A 22581-nucleotide genomic window follows, 5' to 3' on the forward strand; every position below is an offset into this window, starting at 1 on the left:
AGAAAAAGATAAGAAATAAATTTATGTATGACTTTGTCGGATCTATGATGAATGAAGTTTTATTTTGAAGATTTTAACAAGGAAGAGATTTTTAAAGGTGAAGATTAATGTCTTTTTACTTGCATTTTATATATGATATATGATAGGGGCGGGCCCATATGGCCCACGAGGTAGCAGCTGCATATCCATTTTCTTTAAAAAAAATACCAACAATTAATATACTATATTAAAACTTAAAAATTCTGTACACCCTTTTTATTTTTATTTTTTTGACTTTTCTGCATATTTGTAGTTAAAATTTGTGCTCTTCTTTGTACACTTTGTTTTATAGTTGAATTTAGTGCACGTAAGCTATCAATCTATTCAATATTTTCAATTAAAAACCTATTGATTAAAATAATATATATCATTTAAAAACAATTTATTTCAGCTATTACTAATATTAAAGGTATGTTTTGTGTTCAAACTCACAGACTCAAACCCCACTACTACTTAATTCTCATTTCTTAGTCTTTTGTTTGTGCCTGAACCACCCGCCACGACGTCGTTCACCGACGATTTTCCGGTGAAGTTTCTCAACCAAGTCGCCAATAAGTTGTTGCTTATTTCTTTTCTTCAGATAGTTAGGTTCTTCACTCATTCTTTTACCCTTTTAAATTTAGTTAAATTTATATTTGAGTTTTTAAGTTTTGAAATTTATTTTTTTAATTTGAGTGAGTTAAAATTAAGAGATAAAATTAAATTTTGAATCAATTTAATAGATTTTAGTGATCTTATGAAAAATATTTGAATGTTAAATTGTGATATGTAAAATTACTAATATGTATTTTTGGGAAGGAGAAAAAAATGGTTTACTAAATTTGTGTAATTTAAGTAGAAGCAATTTAGATATTTTAATTTTTAAGTTGAATCCATTAAAATTATTTAATTAGTAATTAAGATCTTACTTATTTGATAATAAATATAATTACTAATAGTGAATTTTAATCAATAATTATTGTGATTTGTAAATTTTGTAATTGTAGTAGTAAGAAGATGAAAGATGAAAAGATGAACTCTCAACGAAAGAAGAAGAATGAAACGTTGGATTGGTTTGTTCAAAAGTCCAAAAAGAATGATGCAAGTTCTTCCCAAGTGTCAATTTGTGTCTCATCACCGACTCAACCTTCAGCAACTCAAGTCGAATAGGAATTTTATTTCCCTTCAAATAATATGCCCTAAACTCAAGAAACCGAAATGAGATCTACATGTATTACACAAAATGAAAGTACAACATTTGCATCAAGAGACATGGAAAGCCAAGTTAATGATATCTTTATTCCATATGATCCGGCTAAAAGGAAAAAAATTATTGATTATCATCCAATGATCGAGAAGCAGTGAGGAAAGAGTACATACAAAGAGGTGCTTGCCAACTAAAGAAGCACAAATTTCCTCAAACGGACTTCGAAGGAGGTACATTACGTTGCTTTAATAAATCTTGGTTTGATAAGTATTATTGGCTTGAGTATAGTGTTTCAAAAGATGTTGCATTTTGCTTTGTTTGTTACATGTTTAAGAATGAAACTACCAAAGTTGCAGGAGGAGATGTATTTTTTTAATGGGTTTAGAGGTTGGAATAGGCCAGTTCGGTTTAGAAAACATGTTGGTGGAATTAATAGTGCTCATAATCAAGCTTTTCAAAAGTTTGAGAATTTAAAGAGCTTTAGGTCATCCTTGAAAGTTTCTTTAGACCAACAAACCGAGCAAGCTAAAAGTGACTATCGAATTCGCTTGACTACTTCTCTTCATTGTTTGAGATTTCTTTTACATTAAGGATTGGCATTTCGTGGTCATGATGAATGTGATGAATCAAGTAACAAGGGAAATTTTCTTGAACTTTTGAATTGGATTGTGAAAAAGAATGATGATGTGGGAAATGTTGTTTTGAAAAATGCACTTAAAAATAACCAAATGATTGCACCTTTGATTCAAAAAGAGCTTATCAATTGTTGTGCAAAAGAAACTACCAAGGCAATTGTGGAAGACCTTGGTAAGGATTATTTTGGAATACTAGTAGATGAGTCAAGTGATGTGTCTCAAAAAGAACAAATGGCTTTGTGTGCCCGTTATGTTGATAAAAAAAGGAATGATAAAGGAACAATTTCTTGGAATTGTTCATGTTGGAGATACCACATCTTTGTCTCTTAAAGAAGCTATATTTTTTTTTGCTTGATGAGCATTCTTTGAGTTTTTCAAGAATTCGTGGGCAAGGGTACGATGGAGCTAGTAATATGAAGGGTGAACTTAATGTTCTCAAAACTCTAATCATGAGAGAAACACAATCTGCATACTACATACATTGTTTTACTCACCAACTTCAATTAACTCTTGTTGTTGTTTCTAAGAAAAATAAAGATTGTGGTTGGTTTTTTGATATACTTGGAGATTTGTTGAATGTTGTTGGATCATCATGTAGGAGAAAAGATTTGCTTAAAGGAAAACAAGTTGAAAAAATTGCAAAAGCCTTTGAAAATGGTGAAATTGTGACTGGAAAATGTTTAAACCAAGAGCTTGGTTTATGTAGGTCGGGTGATACACATTGGAGGTCTCATTATAAGTAGATTTTGAATGTGATTATTTTGTATTCTACAATACGTGAGGTGCTTGATTTGATTGGTAACGATGCTTGAAAAACCGATAATGTGAGTTTTACAATAGAGTCATTTGATTTCATTTTCATGATTCACTTAATGAAGAGAATATTTGGGATTATGAATGAATTAAATAATGCTTTACAGAGAAAAGATCAAGATATTGTCAATGCTATGTCACTTGTTACTTTAACTAAAGAAAGATTGCATAATATGAGGGAAAACGAGTGGGAGTCTTTTTTTTTGCCACAATCACTTCATTTTGTAACAAAAATGACATTGATATTCTTAATATGGATGTTGTGTATACTCCTCCAAGAAGAAAGAAACGTTGTCATTTGGATACTACTAATATTCATCATTTTCGAATTAAGGTGTTCTTGGGAGTTATTGATCTTCAGCTTCAAGAGTTAAACAACCGATTTGATGAGGTTAGTATAGAATTATTGACTTGTATGGCTTCTTTGAGTCCACTTGATAGATTTTATTCTTTTGACAAACAAAAGATACTTAGACTTGCTGAATTATATCCCGATGAATTTACAAGTGTTGATAGACTAGCCCTTGATGATAATTATATTGTTGATATGCGGATGGATGATAGATTTTGGGTATTGAAAGATATGAGTGAACTTTCCATGAAGCTTGTCGAGACAAAGAAGCATCAAGTGTACCAACAAGTCTATTTGCTCATAAAGTTGGTATTGATTCTCCCCGTAGCTACCGCAAGTGTGGAAAAAACATTGTCTAAAATGAACATCGTGAAGAATAAGTTGAGAAATAGCATAGGTGATCAATTTCTAAATGATTGTTTGGTCACTTATATAGAAATAGATGTTCTTGTCCAAATCGATGATGAAAAAATCTTGAAACGATTTCAAGGAATGAAAGCTCGTCGAGAACAATTGTAATTGTTTCTAGTGTTTAGTAATTTTTTGTGCTTTTTGAATGAATTGTTATTTTGGATTTTTAATTATGTAACTTTTTTTATTAATGAATATTATAATATTTATTTTGGACCCTCATTTTTTAATTCATGGATCCGCCACTGATATATGATGAAGATTGAAGAAATAAATTTTATGAAAGAATGTAAACTTATGGACGAGGATGACTTATAGTAATGGATCGTGAGAAACGTTAGCTAGAATCTGAGTTGATCAAATTTGCAGTCATTGGAGATTAATTATCCCACACTAGTGAACAAATATTTGAGTTGAATCAACCTTGAATTGTGAGTGTAGGCACCCGTTTTTGTCCGGGTCTACAAAAAAATATTAATTATATTATTATTATTATTATGGTTATTTTTATTAATATTATTTACATATTACATTTTGTAGGCCTGAAGTTCAAGCCCATTACCCTAAAGCAGCCTAATAATTACAACTCGAAGCCCAAATCACTGGCCCAATCTAGTTGTAACCCATACTTGTTTACAATCAAATTCGACCCACTCAACGACCTGGATCCGACTTAGTCTTGGCCCAGTTTGACAACTCAAAAAATTAGGGTTTTTAAACCCTAATCCAACTACAGCCTCACTTTAGCCCTTAGATTTGGACCCATCCAATGGTCCAGGTCATTTTAAGGATTAGGGTCTTCTTACCCCAGAGAGTTGTTGCCACTCGTCGCCAAGCCTTCCCCGATGCTTGACATCGCCACCGACATATCTGCACCAAACAATGATACTCAACAGTAGAAATGGCAGAGAAATCAGAAAAAATAATAAAAATAGCAACAAGAAATTCCAAGGCAATCCGATTGTCAATCAAAGTTCATACCTTATTTTCTTGGAAGAAGCATCAATCTATCCAATGCAAAAGATAAAAAGGAAAAGAAGAACAAAGAGAGTGGCATTCGGGAAATATTTTGGAACCAAAAAGAAAGAACCAGAGAGAGCCAATCGAGGGGGAAGAGAAAAGAACCAAAAGACAAACGGAGAAGGGGGAAACCAATTTGAATCAAACAAAAATATCAAAGAAATAATAAAAGAGAAGAGAGATTTACCTTGGTTTGAAATCGGGGAAGCCCCAAAGTCATCGTGAAAGCCTAAGGTCGTCGATCTTTCAAAATACCCGAAAGGTATTGTAGATACCTGTTTTTGTCCGGGGCCAAAAATATTATTATTATTATTATTATTAAAATTAATTATTTACATATATTACATGTTGTGCATGCCACTCAAGCCCAACAATCTAGCAAGCCCAATTTCAAGCCTAGTTACAACCAGTACTCGACCCAAGAGAGTCCAGTCACCCAGCAACTCATCAACAACATACCCGACCCAAGGACCCGAACCGGCCCAGTGATAACCCAAAATAGATTATGATTTTGGAAAAATTGGTGATTTGTAATTTAAATTGGATAGAGTCGCCATCGACCTTTGGGTTAGGTAGGTCGAATACCTAAAAACGTCTTTTAAAAATAATTTAAGGAAAATCATTTTTAAGACAAGCTGATCTACACTTACCAAAGATTCTATTAAAACGGGTTCCGGAGTCGGTTACACGTGAGGAAGGATTAGTACCCCATAGCGCCCAAATTTTGGTACATAAACGATTATACAGTGTTTAAATATTGGGAATTATAAACTCGAAAATATATTTAAATTACGATCCTTTTATTCATTCGAATTTATTTAAAAAAATGTGAACAATCTTCGAGAACTGTAGTTAGGAGACTTTCCCATAGATTTCTCTCGCAAAACGTTATTTTGCAAATTTCGTAAATACAAAATAAAATGAAATAAAAGTAAAAAAATAGTGGAAAATAATCGAAATAAATAAACGTAGTACAAATCGAATATAAAACAATCTCTATGCCAAAAATCCTTGAAAAAATACCATCCCTTTAGTTCGGAAATATCTTCATAGATTTCCATCACATTGAAATTACTTTTTATTTTTTTAGATTAAAACCATTATAATTTAATAAACAAAGTGGAAATAAAATTTCCTACAAATAACTCTTTTAATAATTACATGATTTACATACAAACATATATGAAATTATAATGATCGATAAACTGCAAAATTAAAAATATGTATCAAAATATACATTTACAAACATGATAAACTAAAATATTAATAAAAGTATTTATTCAGGGCTAAATTATAAAAATAGAAAATTGAAGGGCCAAAATACAAATTACAGAAAGTTAAAAGACTAAAACAATAAAAATAGAAATTCAAGGGACTAAGATGATATTAATAGAAACTAACAGAGTTAAATATTAATTACAAAATAAATCAGAGCTTAAATAAAAATGTTGAATAATACAAGCACTATAAATGTAACTGACAATTTCTTGGGAAAAGTGAAGTTCAACCTTCCTCTGTCAAACTTTTAGTATTATATTAACAAATAATTGTTTAATTAAAAGTACCATAAACGTATTATATTAACAAATAATTATTTAATTAAAAGTAGCATAAACACCATACCAATATCATATAATAATGCAACAAGACCTTTACTTAACGCATCAATAATCTGGTGAAAAGCTGGAAAGCACTATTTATTAAACTAATTAATTAAATCAAATATTTACACATGCAAGCTCTATTTAAACCACAACAACCTAAATAATATTTAGGGCTAAAATACAAATTTTTAAAATTACATGCTAAAAATCAACAACAACAAAATCCTATTTACATATACAATAGGGTAAGGGGGAGGTAGGGTAGTAGGTTGCCCCCAACGCCAGGTTGAGAGTAGTTTCCGTGGAAGACCTCCGGAAGTCAGAAAATTAAAAATAAATATAAAATACAATGCATGTATAAATAAATAAATAAATACATAGTTAAACAGTCTTCTTATGCAGTCTTCATATGTGCGTCTGTAATGGGAAGTAATCCCTGCAAATAAATCCCTGCGTAAAAATCTCTGCATATAGACAGAAACGTAAGACCTGGATAAATTTAAAAAGAGGAAACATGAAGAGAATGATACACAGAAGTCAACGATAGCAAGCTACGAGAATGAATAAAGTCAAATGGGTTAAAACCTAAATTAAGGCAACACTACTCCGCTACCCTAGTTCTAAGCCTTCATAAATTCCAATGTCAGAAACGAATAAAAAGTAGAAATCATGAAAATTATTACAAAGGCATTAAAAAGAAGACAGAGATGCTACACCCTATGGCTGTGACCCACACTACTCGGCTACCCTGGTCTTAAGTCTCCATACTTTCTTATTAGAGGTCATGTCCTCGGTAAGGGCTAAATCCTTCAAATCAGATCTGAAGTAGTCTACCCACTTCCTCCTTGGTCGTTCTCTCATTCTGGCACAATCGATTGTAATCGACTCTACCCTCCTGACTGCATCCGACGGTTGTCGCCTAAGGACATGCCCAAACCACCGAAGTCTTCCCTCCCTTAATTTTTCGGATACAAACACCACCCCCAAGGACATCCTAATTGCAGAGTTTGGTGTCATGTCCCACAGAGTCCTACTACTTGCCCATCGAAGAATTATCATTTCTACGGCCTCCATCCTCCTTGCGTGATCAAAATAAGCACGCTTAACATAATAAGGCCAAATCAAAAATAATACTCTTTATTGAGGACTGAACATGGTAAATAAACCAAAATAACTAATATTATACAAAAGTGACCAAAATAAAATACATGCAAAATAAGAGGATCGAACATAAAGATAACTCATTTCATTTCATGATAGAAATATGAAATTACAAGGTTAGAGGGACCAAAAACATAATTATTCATGCACGAAAATACAACCCTAGAAACAACGATGTTTTACTTTTCATATATATATATATATAATTTCATAAGCTTAAAACCTTAGCCCTTTTCATTTGTTTCATTTCTCTAAAATAGAGGGGGAGAGAGTTTTAGAACTCTCTCATTTTTTTCTCGTCGGGAAAGATAAGAGAGTCATCGTCGGTGGAGCTCACGGCGGAGTTCCCGGCGGTATACAACGGACGGAGGGACACAAATACCCTCGAAAGATTCGTCTTTCCACCCTCCACCTAAATACCTAAATGGTTTCGTCTAAAACCCGCCCTAGGCCGCCAGATCTACAAGTTTACCTTTCGAAACAACGAGATACCAGTGACTTTTGGTGTTCTCGATGGCTTCCTCATACCAAGGTAAGGATTCTCTCTTTTCTTTCTATTTCTTTCGATGTTTGGTTTGAAATGGATTTAGTGTTTTTCTTCTCTTATTTTTTTCTTTGTTTTTCTACTGAATCCTCTCGATTTCTTTCTCTTTTGACCGAATCCCCCTTTTCTTCTTCGAACCCTTCTCTTTATGGTTGTTTCCCTCTTCTATATTTTTCCACTGAAAATCCCCTTTTTCTTTATGGTTAGATTAGGTGAAATCATCCTGTATTTTAGGGATTTATGTTTGATTTGCTTTTAACTTTTTGATTGATTAAGTGGATGTTGACGTAAGTGATGACGACGTTGATCGGCTCGTCGGTGGTGGCTCAATGGCTCTATAGCGTCTCGTCGATGGCTCGGTGGCCGGCTCACCTGCTGATGGGTTCCCCAACTGGCGGTGATGACTAGATTAGGGTTTATAAAACCTAATCTATTTTGGGTTATCACTGGGTTGGTTCGGGTCCTCGGGTCGGGTCTGTTATTGATGAGTTGATGGATGACTGGACTCTCTTGGGTCGAGTACTGGTTGTAACTAGGCTTGGAATTGGGCTTGCAAGATTGTAGGGCTTGAGTGGCCTGCATAACATGTAATATATGTAAATAATTAATTTTAATAATAATAATAAATTAATAATATTTTTGGCCTGGACAAAAACGGGTGTCAACAGCTGCCCCTCTTTGCACATTCTTGTGTTAATAAAAATAGGGCAAAAACGAAAAAGATAACCAGTTTTTGTCCGGTTTTCTTTTTTTTTTGTTTTGAAAATTGATATGTTTATGGTTTGGGGACGACTCGACTCATACGCGATGAAGAATTCGGGTCGTCTAAGGGTGACACGGCTCCTATATGATAAGGAGATCTGGTCAAGGGATGACACTGCTCATACGTGATGAAGAGTTCTTGGCCATCTTTAGTAAGGGTGATAACACGACTCATACGTGATGAAGAGTTCTGGTTATCAAAGGTTGACACGGCTCCTACGTGATGAGGAGATCAGGTCAGGTGATGACACGGCTCATACGTAATGAAGAGTTCTGGCCATCTAAAGGTGATAACACGATTCCTACGTGATAAGAATGGTTGTTTATCTGGGTTGACATGGTTCCTACGCGATGAGGATGGTTGGTCGAGGATGGTTGCTCGGGGATGGCACTGCTCATAATATGATGAATCTTGGCTATCTAAAGGTGATAACACTGCTCATAAGATGATAAGTCTTGGTTATCCAGGATTGACATGACTCCTATGTGATGAGGAGATCTGGTCGGGGATGAAACTGCTCATACTATGATAAGTCTTGGCCATCTTTAGGGATTTTGGTTTCAAAAGAAACCGACTCAGAGATAATGCTTCAAAAAAAGTTGTCTCAAAAGAGATAAAATTTTGTTTCCAAATAAACAAACTCAAAGATTTTTCTTCAAAAGAAATTGTCTCAAGAGAGACAAAACTTGTTTTAAAAGAAACAATCTCAAAGATGATCAATATTCTACTTGTTCCTGCTGGTGGAGGAAATGCATTCAGAAGATCTGATCATTTGCATCAGGATGTTGAATCCCCAAATATACCCCAATATTCGATGTTTAATCTCTAAAGATGCCCTAACATTTGATGTTGAATCTTCAAAGATGCCCCCATTGTTCATTGTTTATTACTTTAGCACTGATTCTAAGCATGAGCTTTGTTTCTGACAGCCACATGTCAAGTACCAAGATCCACTCTAGAGAGATAGTCTTGTTTGAAAAGTGTTTTTTTTTCCTTCTTTTATTTTCAAGATCTGAAAATATCAATTAAAAGAGTTTTGAAAAATGTTTAATCAAAAGTTTTGAAAATATTTCCCTTTTCTAGGTTTTACAATTGAGACAAATCATAAAACTAGAGTTCATTGGATATCAAAGAATTAATTACACTATTAATCCCTCAATAAATTATAGTTATTTGACAAGTGTCAAGATCAAAGCTATATTCGGGAAATGGTTAAGTAAAGAGAGGATAAAAAAGTCTCAGATTATTGTGTTTAGTCAAAGGTTTGGCATTCTTGTTTATTTGATGTTCGTTGATTTGATGGGGGTAGCTTGTATTCTTCTCTATTGGAAGTGTTCTCCGACTCCCAGCTCTCATTGTCACACTCGAATTGTGCGATGCCTTATCAAGGGATTTGCGCGATGCCTTATCAAAGGATTTGTGCGATCGCCTCAGCTGCACAATTTTATATTTGAGCTGCCTTTTCAGGTTTTCAACTCGAATCCTCTTTTGGTTTCAAGACGTTATTCAGAATTCACGTCTTGAACCCCCTTGTTACTTTTTCTATAATGCATTAAAGATTTTAGAAAACCTTTTGCAAATAAAGATTAATCCTGATGAGCGAGATGAAATCTGAAGATAGTCTCTTCTGTTTAGAAATCCATGTATGATTAGAAAGGACTTTTTAAGGCACATAATGTAAGTCATGGTTCACGGTTATAAAAAAAGGATAAGTAGGCCCAAACAAGTGTTTAAGGGTGTTGAACCAATGATCAATTCCTTTTGATTCCTTCAATCATGTCTTACTCGACTTAAATCTGCTCGTATGTTTTTCTCTTGATGTTCTCTGATACTCCATGATCTTCGTGTGAAGTGAATCTGAAATTATTGTGCTTGATCAATCTCATGGTTTGAATCTTGATGCGTCATTTAACTCGAAGTAATCTTTATATGTGCTTATTGCCCATTTTTATTTGTTTATTTTCTCTTTGCTTCTTTTTTTTTTTACTTTTTGTTGCTCTTTTTTATTTTCTTTCTTTCTTTTCTCTTTGCTCTTTGTTGCTATTTTTTATTTTCTCTTTTCTTTTTTCTCTTTCTGTTCTGATTGGATCTTCGCACTTGGCATTTGGTTCACGTTTTGGTATCTCCTCTGGATTGATGTCTTCACTTATGTGAGCAAATTTCTTCCACCTTGCCCCCCAATGTGGAGGGTGATCTTTGGTTAAGGTTGAATCAGAAGAAAAATAATATAGGCTCAAAAGGAGACAAAAAGGGATATATATATATATACATATGGATAAATGAAATAAAGTCGTTCATCATCTCATACACAGAAGTCCTTGTAGAAGATGTATCACCAGGGGGATAGATTTTCAGGAATAATTTTTATTCACATGAAAACAATGTAATTAATGCATGATAGAATTATTTCAAATTAATTCTCCTTTTCTGTTTCTTGCTCTCAGCATGCCTCAATTGTACATGTTCATCTTCAGGAAGTTTATACGAGATGTTCCACGTTGTTTCTTCTGGTATGAAGGTTCATGTTCAAGTGAACAACTCAATTCCTTAGGTTTTATTGGTATAAATGTGTCAGTTTTGCGTCTTAAAAGACGATGGTGTGACTTTATTGACTCAAAGTATGGGTATGACTTTTTGTATCTCCATGAATTATTCTAGGTCAAAAAATCAAACGATTTTGTTTTTGTTTTAGACAGGATAAGAAAGGTTTAATCTTTCCATATGTCAGAAATCTATAATTCTTGAAGAATTAAAAGAATCCTTAATTCATTTGATATTCAAAGAACTAAAGATTAAAACTCGTTCAATTATTCCACCTTAGAAGGTAGCATAAGTTCAGTCGTTTAAAAAATTAAACAATTATGAAATATATAACAAAAATGATTTCAAACAAAACAATGCTCTCAATGGAATGTGGTAGATGCAATGCCCCCATCATTTTTCAATTGTACATGCCCCTGAATCCATCAGGTTATGGATCTTACACTTCAGTGCCTTATACTTATCGGAGGAATTTCTGGAGCTTCCTATGTGTTAATTGTACATGAGATTAATATCTTAGCCCTCGGGATATGGGGACTCTTTTCTCATATCATTCTCGAAGGTTCAGTCTTTTAACCAGTTGAACAAGCTCCAACTGCACTGATTTTATCTTCTTGCTTCCATGTGATATCATGTGGTTAAGACCACTTCATCAAATCCTTCACAGATTAATTACATTTTTTATAAATGATGTAAGCAAAAATGCTTGAATGAATGCAATGTAGAATGCAAATGCAAAAGGTATCGATTTCCAAAAGTAATCATTCTTAGAAAGAGTTTCATTCCTCCAAAAAAACTTTCATCTTTACAAGAAAGATCAATCTATGAATGCGGTTTTGCCTTTTTATTTAGCTCCATGATCTCAGTTACGATCCCAATAACTTTCTCTTCATTCCAGAAATGACCCTGAATCAAGACAGTGAGTGATTGAGTGCAAGCTCCAATCTATGGCAATCACTTAAGGATCGAAAAGTCTCTTCCAAGATAGTCAGTGCATGACTTATACTTCAATCTATCAAAGAAATCTTCTTGAGATAATGCCCCGGAAAGACGCTCTCTTTTGTTGGATGTGCTCTTCTATCCAGTCTTCAACTCTACTTGTAATCATCACAAGCTTGCTTTTGAAGAATTAGAGTTTCGAAAGTATGGAATGAATTCTATCCACCTGGAGGCTTTCGAAGTTAAATAAAATTATATACTCTTCTACTGTTGGTGTCAAATCTTGTATTTTAAAAGTGAAGCAGTTGTATGCAGAATTCCGACATCAGAACAGAGCTTTAAGCAACGGTTCATCTATCTTTACCATGTTACCATATTTCTTGTGAAATTTCTCATTGGTAACTATTCTCCAAATTTCCCAAATCTCTATAAACTCTTGTAAATCAATCTGCTTAACACTGACGTTGACATCTGTGGACATATGTGATACGTAATCCCCAGAAAAACTGTCTCATTTTTTCCTTTGTGTTTCTTTAGATCAATCTCGAACCGCTGGATTATGTTCTTCCTTGTTATGAAAACTCTTTTATATTTTAATGGTCGCTCTTCTACTCTGATGATTACTTGGCCAATCAACACCTTTCGTTTATTTATGATGATCATGCAGAATGCAAAGATACAAATGCAGATGCAAAAGTGATGATCCTCTTAAATACAATGCATTATGCAGAATGCAAAGATGCAAATGCAGATGCAAAATTGATGATCCTCTAACAATGAATCATGCAGAATGCGAAGATGTAAATGCAGATGCAAAATTGATAATCCCCTGAAATGAAATGTATCATGAAGAATGTGAAAATGCAAATACAGATGCAAAGATGCAAATGCATATGCAAAAATGTTGATCCCAACGATGAATACCCTAGAACAATTTTTTCAAAATTAAAAGCTTTCACAAGACAGCCCACTTTACATACATGCTTTCGCTTAGATGTTTGAGTCTAAAGTAGACCATTATTTCGTTTTAGATCCTCATCTTTAAAAATGATGACCATGGCAATCGGATTTCACTGCTGTCTTAGCAGGGTGCTATTACCAAGCAAATGACTGTCATTGAAGAAACGACCGGTATGAATGTCCTTTGCAGTGATAAGACATGAGCATTGACTCTTAACAAACTGAGTGTTAATAGAAACTTGATTGAGGTGTTTACAAATGATGTCAATAAGGAGCATGTTGTCTTACTTGCAACAATAGCCTCTAGAACTGAAAATCAAGATGTCATTGATATTGTCACTGTTGGAATGCTTGCTTAATTCAAATGGTAACTGGACCAAGCAAACAAAGATTCTCCTGAATAGATCTTAACCCTTTGCAATGCAAAAAAAGATGTTAAGAAGAATGTTCATTCTATCATAGATAAGTTTGCAGATCGTGGACTTCAATCATTAGGTGTTGCAAGACAACAAGTGCCATAAAATAAAAGAATGTGTTGGTACTCCTTGGTAATTTTTTGGTTTGTTGCCTATATTTGATCTTATAAGGCATGACAGTGCAGAGACCATTCATAGCTCTTAATCTTGGTGTCAATTTCAAGATGATTACGGGTGATCAACTTGTCATTGCAAAGGAGACTGGTTGACAACTTGGAATGAGAACAAACATGTACTTATCTTCTTCTTTGCTTGGTCAAGACAAGGATGCAAGCATAGTTGCCCTCCTCATGGAAGAGTTGATTGAGAAGACAGATGGGTTTGTTGGAGTCTTCCCGGAGCACAAACACGAAATTGTGAAAAACTTACAAGAGAGGAAACATATTAGTGCAATGACTAGAGATGGTGTTAACAATACTCCTGCTTTGAAGAAGATTGATATTGGTATAGTCATGGCTGATGCTACTGACGCGGCACAGAGCGCTTTAGATATTGTTCTTACAGAACCTGGACTAAGTATTATTATCAGTGCGGTGTTAACTAGTATAGCCATTTTCCAGAGGATGAAGAACTACACTATCTATGCAATTTCCCTCACTATCCATATTTGGTTTCAGTTTACGCTTATTTATCTCATCTGGAAGTTTGACTTTTCACCATTCATGGTTTTGATCATTACCATTCTAAACGATGAAACCATCATAACAATCTCAAAGGACAGAGTAAAACCGTCTCCCTTGTCTGATAGCTAGAAACTGAAAGAAATTTTTGCCACCAAAATTTTTATTAGAGACTATATGGCATTGATGACTGTTGTTTTTTTTTGTTATGCATGATAACAACTTCTTCTCGAACAAATTTAGTGTAAGATCTATAAGGGACAGACAGGGTTAAATGATGGGTGCTTTATATTTACAAGTGAGCCTTGTGAGCCAGGCTCTAATTTTTATGTGTGTGACTAGATCATGTCACTGGTATTATGTTGAGTGTCTGTCCCTGACTGCTACTGGTCACTGCCTTTGTAACACTCCAACCCATACCCGACCAGGATACGAGTCCGAGGTGTCACATTGACTTTTCAAACTTTGACTCTTATAGAAAAAAATAGGGAAATTTAAAACTTTTATAACAATAAAACTTATTCAAAACGTTTACAAAACTATTCAGAGCTTATACAATATATATATATTCTTTTGATTATATGCCAACTAGAACTTTATTTATTAAAATACGTATTATTCACCTCTTTTCTGATCTGACATTTGGTAAGGAGAACTGACCTGTCTTGCTCCACATTGCTCGTTACTCTTCTCGAAACCTACGTGTGAAACAATCACACGCTAAGTCGTTGACTTAGTGAGGCATATAAATATGTAATACAACTATAATTCATATCAAATGCATGAGCAATTAGTATTACAATCATATCATATAAAAGCACATATATATAATTTATGCAACATGTACACACATGCACATATATCATTATCAACACGTTTAACATTTCTCATTCACTATCATTAATCTTTATAATTTAACACTCTTATATAAACATTTATCTTTACCATATCATGCATTAACCAAGCAACACACCATTATGTAAATCATGTAATCTATTCCATATAACAAGTCACATATACATATCACATTTAGTATACTTGTTTACTCTCTTTACTAACCCATGTACACTATTGAGAACTTAAGGTATGTGAGTTCATTGAGGTTGTGCACACATATGCTGTCACCACAGCTCGATCAATGTCCCGCAGGACCTATCCAGAGGTCATAAAGATCCTTGGTAACTATCCAGATGTCATAAAGATCCTCGACAACTGTCCATAGGTTCTGAAGAACCTAGGTGAACTGTCCATATGTTCCTTAGAACATAGGTATACTGTCCATATGTCTCGAAAGACATAGGTAATTCTGTCCATATGTTCCATAGAACATAGGTACCCTCGAATCTTGGCATGCCAACTATACCCCTAGCTCTCATGACACATAACATGGGCATTATCTTTTTATATCCTTTTTCATATTCATGTAACCATATCATATATTCATATAAGCTCATGGTTTCATTCACATATACATGTAATCACGTAGTTCATGTCAATTCTCATATGAGCTCATATTCATATAAACATAGGATTCACCCTCATGTATCACATAAACATGTCATTTCATTATCCTTATTATTATTCTTATCATCACCATTAATCCCTTTTACTTACCATATATTCATATCAATAACACATATACTCATGCGCACATATAATTCATAACAAATACATACTTCTATGAATTCATGTTTTTCACTATTGGAAATAGACTTATCACAAGTCTTATTTTCCCTTGAACCTCATATACTAGAGAATGTGCACTCACCTTAGCTTTGCTTTGATTCGATTATAATCCTTCAATTGATCCGGAACTGGATCACGTTCTATATCTACATCATCATACATAGATATATATTAGTATTATAACTAATATACTCTAATGGTTCACTCTTTAGACTAAGAGAAAAGGCAATTTCATCTTTTAATGAAGGTATGCATCGATGCACTATTGATGCATCGGTGCATAAAATGCATTCGATGTTTGTTTATTACTGGGATGCATCGATGCATGCCTTATGCATCGATGCACTAATTACATTCGATGTATTTATTTTAAAAGAGTGCATCGATGCACTACCAATGCATCGATACACCTTCAAACAATTTCTGGGTTTTAACATTGATGCATCGGTGCACTATGAATGTGCATCGATGCACTCTGCCCAGAACCTCTTTTTGAACCCGAAAATTCATTCTTTTTGGATTAAATCCTTCATATTTCAACCCTTTTCATATTCCTAACTTTCATATACATACTTAAGCTCATTAATTTTCATTTATCTCATCTTTAACCTTAATATCCTCTCCTCTTTAGGAATTTCAAGAATCATACCCTATTTTCCACATGTTTCAAATCCAATTCTAACACTTAATACTTCTTAATTAAGCTGATGACAAGTCAAATTTAGCTTCAAATTCAACTTATCAACTCCATTCTGGAAATTCACTCAAGAACTCCAAATCTTAAATCTTCCCTAACTCATTTATCTTTTGATTTTAAGATAACTTAAGCTTTCCTTAAGCTTAAGTATCACCTAAGAATCATAACCCAACTTTTAATTCAACAAATAACCAACTAATTAAGAAACTCACCTTTGAGCTGGAGCTTCACGCACAAAGAAGAAAGGAGGAGAAGAGAATTCTGGAAACATTGTTTCCCTCATTTCCCACGTGTAAAATATATATCCCCACTATCACATTTATTTAATTCCTTAAATGATCAAATGACCATTTTACCCTTTATTTCCTTTAATAATTACTAAATAACCTTCATCATATATATCCAATAATCATTAAACTATTTCATTCTTCTACTTTAGTCATCAAATTCTAAAACTTTACAATTTGGTCACTAACCCATAATTTGGGATGTTACAAATCTCCCCTCCTTTTAAAAATTCGTCCTCGAATTTTCACTGCACATCCTAAGAAGAACATATCTTCTAACGTTCTCATGCTGCTTTCTGAACTTAATCTTTTGTATCATCTTTAATAACTTGGTTCTTATCTTTTCAATTATTCGACTACCTTTTTACTTTATATCTCCTATCATGTCACTTATCAGATAGACAATAACATTAAATTCTTATTTCTTAAACTCCTAAATCAGTCAAATTCTTTGTCAATCTTCAATTGTCTTTCAAGAATAACCAAACTTTTATTTCATCCTTACTTGACTGACTCCAAAACTTCCTTAATACATATAAATCTTTATTCATTTCTCTGACTACATCCACTTGACCAAGAAACATAACCTTAAATCTTCATCATAACTGATTAAACATACACTTTGCATAACTAAACAATTTCTCATATTACCTAGCATACCTTTCTTACTTCTGGTTAAACTTATAACCTATATCTCAACATAATCTTTATCACATCTAATTCTTTAAACTTCATCCTTTCATTTTCTTCATAACTCAAAATCTTCTTATACACCAATCATATATTTCTTTCATGTTCACATACTCTTTTCCTATCACTTAAACTTATCTCTGATTACCAGACTTTATTATATCTTTATAACTTTACTAATCAACTTCACTTATACAGAACCTCATTCTTATCGTATCTTGCTTGTATTTTTTTTTCTTTTCAAAAATTTCTTTAAAACACATAAATATTTATCTCCTTGCCTATATCATATCTATATGATCAAAATACACAACCACATCCATATTCGTATCTCATTTGATTAACTTACTTTATGTTTCCTTCAAATCTGATAATTCTAACATCCATGCCATTACAGCTAATTAATAACAACTTTTCAATCTAAGGCGCAAGCCCTGATCAAATTAATCATAAACATCATTTCAGTTAAAATCAACCCAGTGTAATTCACTTATTGAACCCATACTCTCATTCATATATACAGTATTATGCCTTGTCTCATTTATTACCTCTCATTTCAATGATTAAAATACATAACCATATCTCAATCCACACCATACATAATTAGCTTACCTTGAAATCATCTTCTAATCCTTTAACTTTAATACACTACTATCTTATAACTCTGTTAGTCAATATCGATTCTTCCAATCTAAAACATAAACCTTCATCGAACCATTCATATACATTCTTTACAGTCGGAATTATTTCAACAATAGTTTACTCAACTAATCAAATAAACATTCAATCTCATACACCCTGTCACTTCCATTATTCAAGCTTAACATTCCAACTTCCTTTATTTATAAACTGATCATTGATGTACCTATACTTAAACTCTTCTTATCAATCCTTAGTTTTACTCAAACATTTGAATCATCACTTCCTTCACTCTATCACTTTACTATAATCACAGTATACCACTGTATCCAGATTCACTTCATATTTGGTTATCATAGCCTACCATATCTTGAAATCTTGTAATTTCAATACATTTCGTTCCATAAACTTGTTAGCCCACGCTAACTCTTTCCATCTTAAATACAAAAACAATATCTACCTCACTTGATACATTTAAAATACTTCTTCTGCTTCGATTTACATAACTTCTAAAAGAGCTTTTAACCCAATTCACAAGGGTTGTCTTTAACCCTGACTTATCCTCAATTAACTCTTTGTTTAATCTTTCAAGATCAAACCTACTGTTGGAGTCTGTCGAACTCTCATCTGATTTGATTCTCTGACGGAGAATACAACTAATTCATGTCTGGTTTAAAGTTGAACCAGAATCTCTACTTTCTTTGATGGTGCTAAAATTCTATGAAGCACTAATTCTCTTAATCATCTAAGATTTTATTTCTCCAAACTTTTCGTTCTGAGCTTTTTCTCTTTAAAGCTTTAACACAATTAACCATTTCTTGAAACGATAACAAATTCAAAACCAGTAACACTCTTTTAATTTAAGGCGCAAGTCCTAACAACAAATCACATGTATCATTTTCAGTCGGGATTAACTTAGCAGCAATTCTTCTTAGCTTAATAAACTTATAATCATACTCATACAAGGTGTAATTCCCTTGTTTCAAGCTCGTGTATTCCAGTTTCATCTGTCTTATAAACTGGTCATCAATGCACTTATTCTTGAACTCTTATACAATTCCAATCACATCACTTAATTTTTTAACGTTCTTATGGTGACAATTGTCCACCATACTCTAACTTACCCAAAGTAGTAACAAAACTACTCAATTCAACATCTCCACTTTGAAGAAATGAAAACCTTCTATCATATCATTCAACCAAAGGTCTATAACAATAGAACCTTCCTCAAATCCACCCTTGAACTTGGGTGCTCGCAACTTTATCAACTAATTTGACACATTCATTCTATGAGTTAAATAAGTATAAATTGAAAACACATCATAACATTCTTCAACATGAAGAATAATTTTTCCAAATTTTATACAGGCACTTCCTGAGGTGTTCGCTCTTCTCCCTGCCTGGCCAGGGCAGGTGAATGCTATTACCTTCAGGTTTATTACCTTTCACTTCTTTCGAAGCTCTTATATCATACTTCTATTATCACATAATAATCTATTTTTATTAGCAAGACAACATACTCCTTACACTATCAGATCAGAATTTTTCACTTTGAGTTGGCATGTACACTTTTTAAAACACTTCTGACTTTGATTTAAGCCTATAATCGGCTAAACCGTAGCTCTGATACCATTAAATGTAACACCCCAACCCATACCCGACCCGGATACGAGTCCGAGGTGTCACATTGACTTTTCAAACTTTGACTCTTATAGAAAAAAAATAGGGAAATTTAAAACTTTTATAACATTAAAAATTATTCAAAACGTTTACAAAACTATTCAGAGCTTATACAATATATATATTCTTTTGATTGCATGCCAACTAGAACTTTATTTATTAAAATACGTATTATTCACCTCTTTTCTGATCTGACATTTGGTAAGGAGAACTGACCTGTCTTGCTCCACATTGCTCGTTACTCTTCTCGAAACCTACGTGTGAAACAATCACACGCTAAGTCGTTGACTTAGTGAGGCATATAAACATGTAATACAACTAATTCATATCAAATGCATGAGCAATTAGTATTACAATCATATCATATAAAAGCACATATATAATTTCTGCAACATGTACACATGCACATATATCATTATCAACACGTTTAACATTTCTCATTCACTATCATTAATCTTTATAATTTAAACTCTTATAAACATTTGTCTTTACCATATCATGCATTAACCAAGCAACACACCATTATGTAAATCATGTAATCTATTCCATATAACAAGTCACATATACATATCACATTTAGTATACTTGGTTACTCTCTTTACTAACCCATGTACACTATTGGGAACTTAAGGTATGTGAGTACATTGAGGTTGTGCACACATATGCTGTCACCACACAGCTCGATCAATGTCCCGCAGAACCTATCCAGAGGTCATAAAGATCCTCGGCAACTGTCCATAGGTTCTGAAGAACCTAGGTGAACTGTCCATATGTTCCTTAGAACATAGGTATACTGTCCATATGTCTCGAAAGACATAGGTAATTCTGTCCATATGTTCCATAGAACATAGGTACCCTCGAATCTTGGCATGCCAACTATACCCCTAGCTCTCATGACACATAACATGGGCATTATCTTTTATATCCTTTTTCATATTCATGTAACCATATCATATATTCATATAAGCTCATGGTTTCATTCACATATACATGTAATCACGTAGTTCATGTCAATTCTCATATGAGCTCATATTCATATAAACATAGGATTCACCCTCATGTATCACATAAACATATCATTTCATTATCCTTATTATTATTCTTATCATCACCATTAATCCCTTTTACTTACCATATTCATATCAATAACACATATACTCATGCGCACATATAATTCATAACAAATACATACTTCTATGAATTCATGTTTTTCACTATTGGAAATAGACTTATCACAAGTCTTATTTTCCCTTGAACCTCATATACTAGAGAATGTACACTCACCTTAGCTTTGCTTTGATTCAATTATAATCCTTCAATTGATCCGGAACGGGATCACGTTCTATATCTACATCATCATACATAGATCTATATTAGTATTATAACTAATATACTCTAATGGTTCACTCTTTAGACTAAGAGAAAAGGCAATTTCATCTTTTAATGAAGGTATGCATCGATGCACTACTGATGCATCGGTGCATAAAATGCATTCGATGTTTGTTTATTACTGGGATGCATCGATGCATGCCTTATGCATCGATGCACTAATTGCATTCGATGTATTTATTTTAAAAGAGTGCATCGATGCACTACCAATGCATCGATACACCTTCAAATAATTTATGGGTTTTAACATTGATGCATCGGTGCACTATGAATGTGCATCGATGCACTCTGCCCATAGCCTCTTTTTGAACCCGAAAATTCATTCTTTTTGGATTAAATCCTTCATATTTCAACCCCTTTCATATTCCTAACTTTCATATACATACTTAAGCTCATTAATATTCATTTATCTCATCTTTAACCTTAATATCCTCTCCCTCTTTAAGAATTTCAAGAATCATACCCTATTTTCCACATGTTTCAAATCCAATTCTAACACTTAATACTTCTTAATTAAGCTGATGACAAGTCAAATTAAGCTTCAAATTCAACTTATCAACTCTATTCTGGAAATTCACTCAAGAACTCCAAATCTTAAATCTTCCCTAACTCCAAACCTTTGATTATTGTATATGCAAACTGGGAATTTACAAGGATTCAAGGAATAGGATGGGGTGAGCTGCTTTACAGTGTTGTGTTCTACATCCTACTTGATCTAATGAAGTTTTTCATTCGTTACATCTTAAGTGGAAGTCAGTGTGGCGCTCCTAGCGATTAGATGATCGTAGATAAGTCTCTACTGTTGGGTTACTCCTTGGATCAACAAATCATCATTTTAGTCTCAAATATTGCACTATCGTCGAACTCAATGCTTCGTCTCGGATCTTCATATTTTGAACTGATGCCCCTAAATGCTCTAACTCCATTAATACCTCGGAGTTGCTGAAGTCAGTACATTGCTTCTTGATGACTAGTTATGAGATGATCGTAGATAAGACTCCACTGTTGGATTACTCCTCGAATCAGTGGATCATCATTTAAGTCTCGAATGATGCATGATCTTTGAGCAAGTCTCATTTTGAATTCTGAACTCCTTTTAGCCCTCGGTGTATGTCGTGTACGCGATCGATTGACTGAAAAATTTTATATTTTCTTTGAGAAAATTTCCACTTAAGTATCCTCTTGCGATCAACACTTTGCATTATATAATGACGATGCAATGCAATGCAAATAAGGATGAAAAATGACCCAATCAAAAGAAAAGAAATTAATTAGTACATGTAAGATAATCGATACAGATAAAAAAGTTATTCAAAGATGAATAAAACACCTACCATATCTACCCGAACATGTTTGAATTAAATAACATTCCTACTCGGACATGCTATCTACCTACAATGATAATTTTCAAGAAAAGAATCTTAACTGCATGGTATCTAGTTCACATGC

At 33.5% G+C, this 22581-nt stretch overlaps 1 pseudogene; it reads left to right on the plus strand.

Annotated features, from left to right (window-relative positions):
• Positions 1 to 2926: 2926 nt before the first annotated feature.
• LOC120148679 lies at positions 2927 to 21910 on the plus strand (annotated as a pseudogene).
• Positions 21911 to 22581: the final 671 nt, after the last annotated feature.

The sequence above is a fragment of the Hibiscus syriacus genome, unplaced genomic scaffold (assembly GCF_006381635.1).
Source record: "Hibiscus syriacus cultivar Baekdansim isolate YM2019G1 unplaced genomic scaffold, ASM638163v2 tig00110984_pilon, whole genome shotgun sequence".
NCBI lineage: Eukaryota > Viridiplantae > Streptophyta > Magnoliopsida > Malvales > Malvaceae > Hibiscus > Hibiscus syriacus.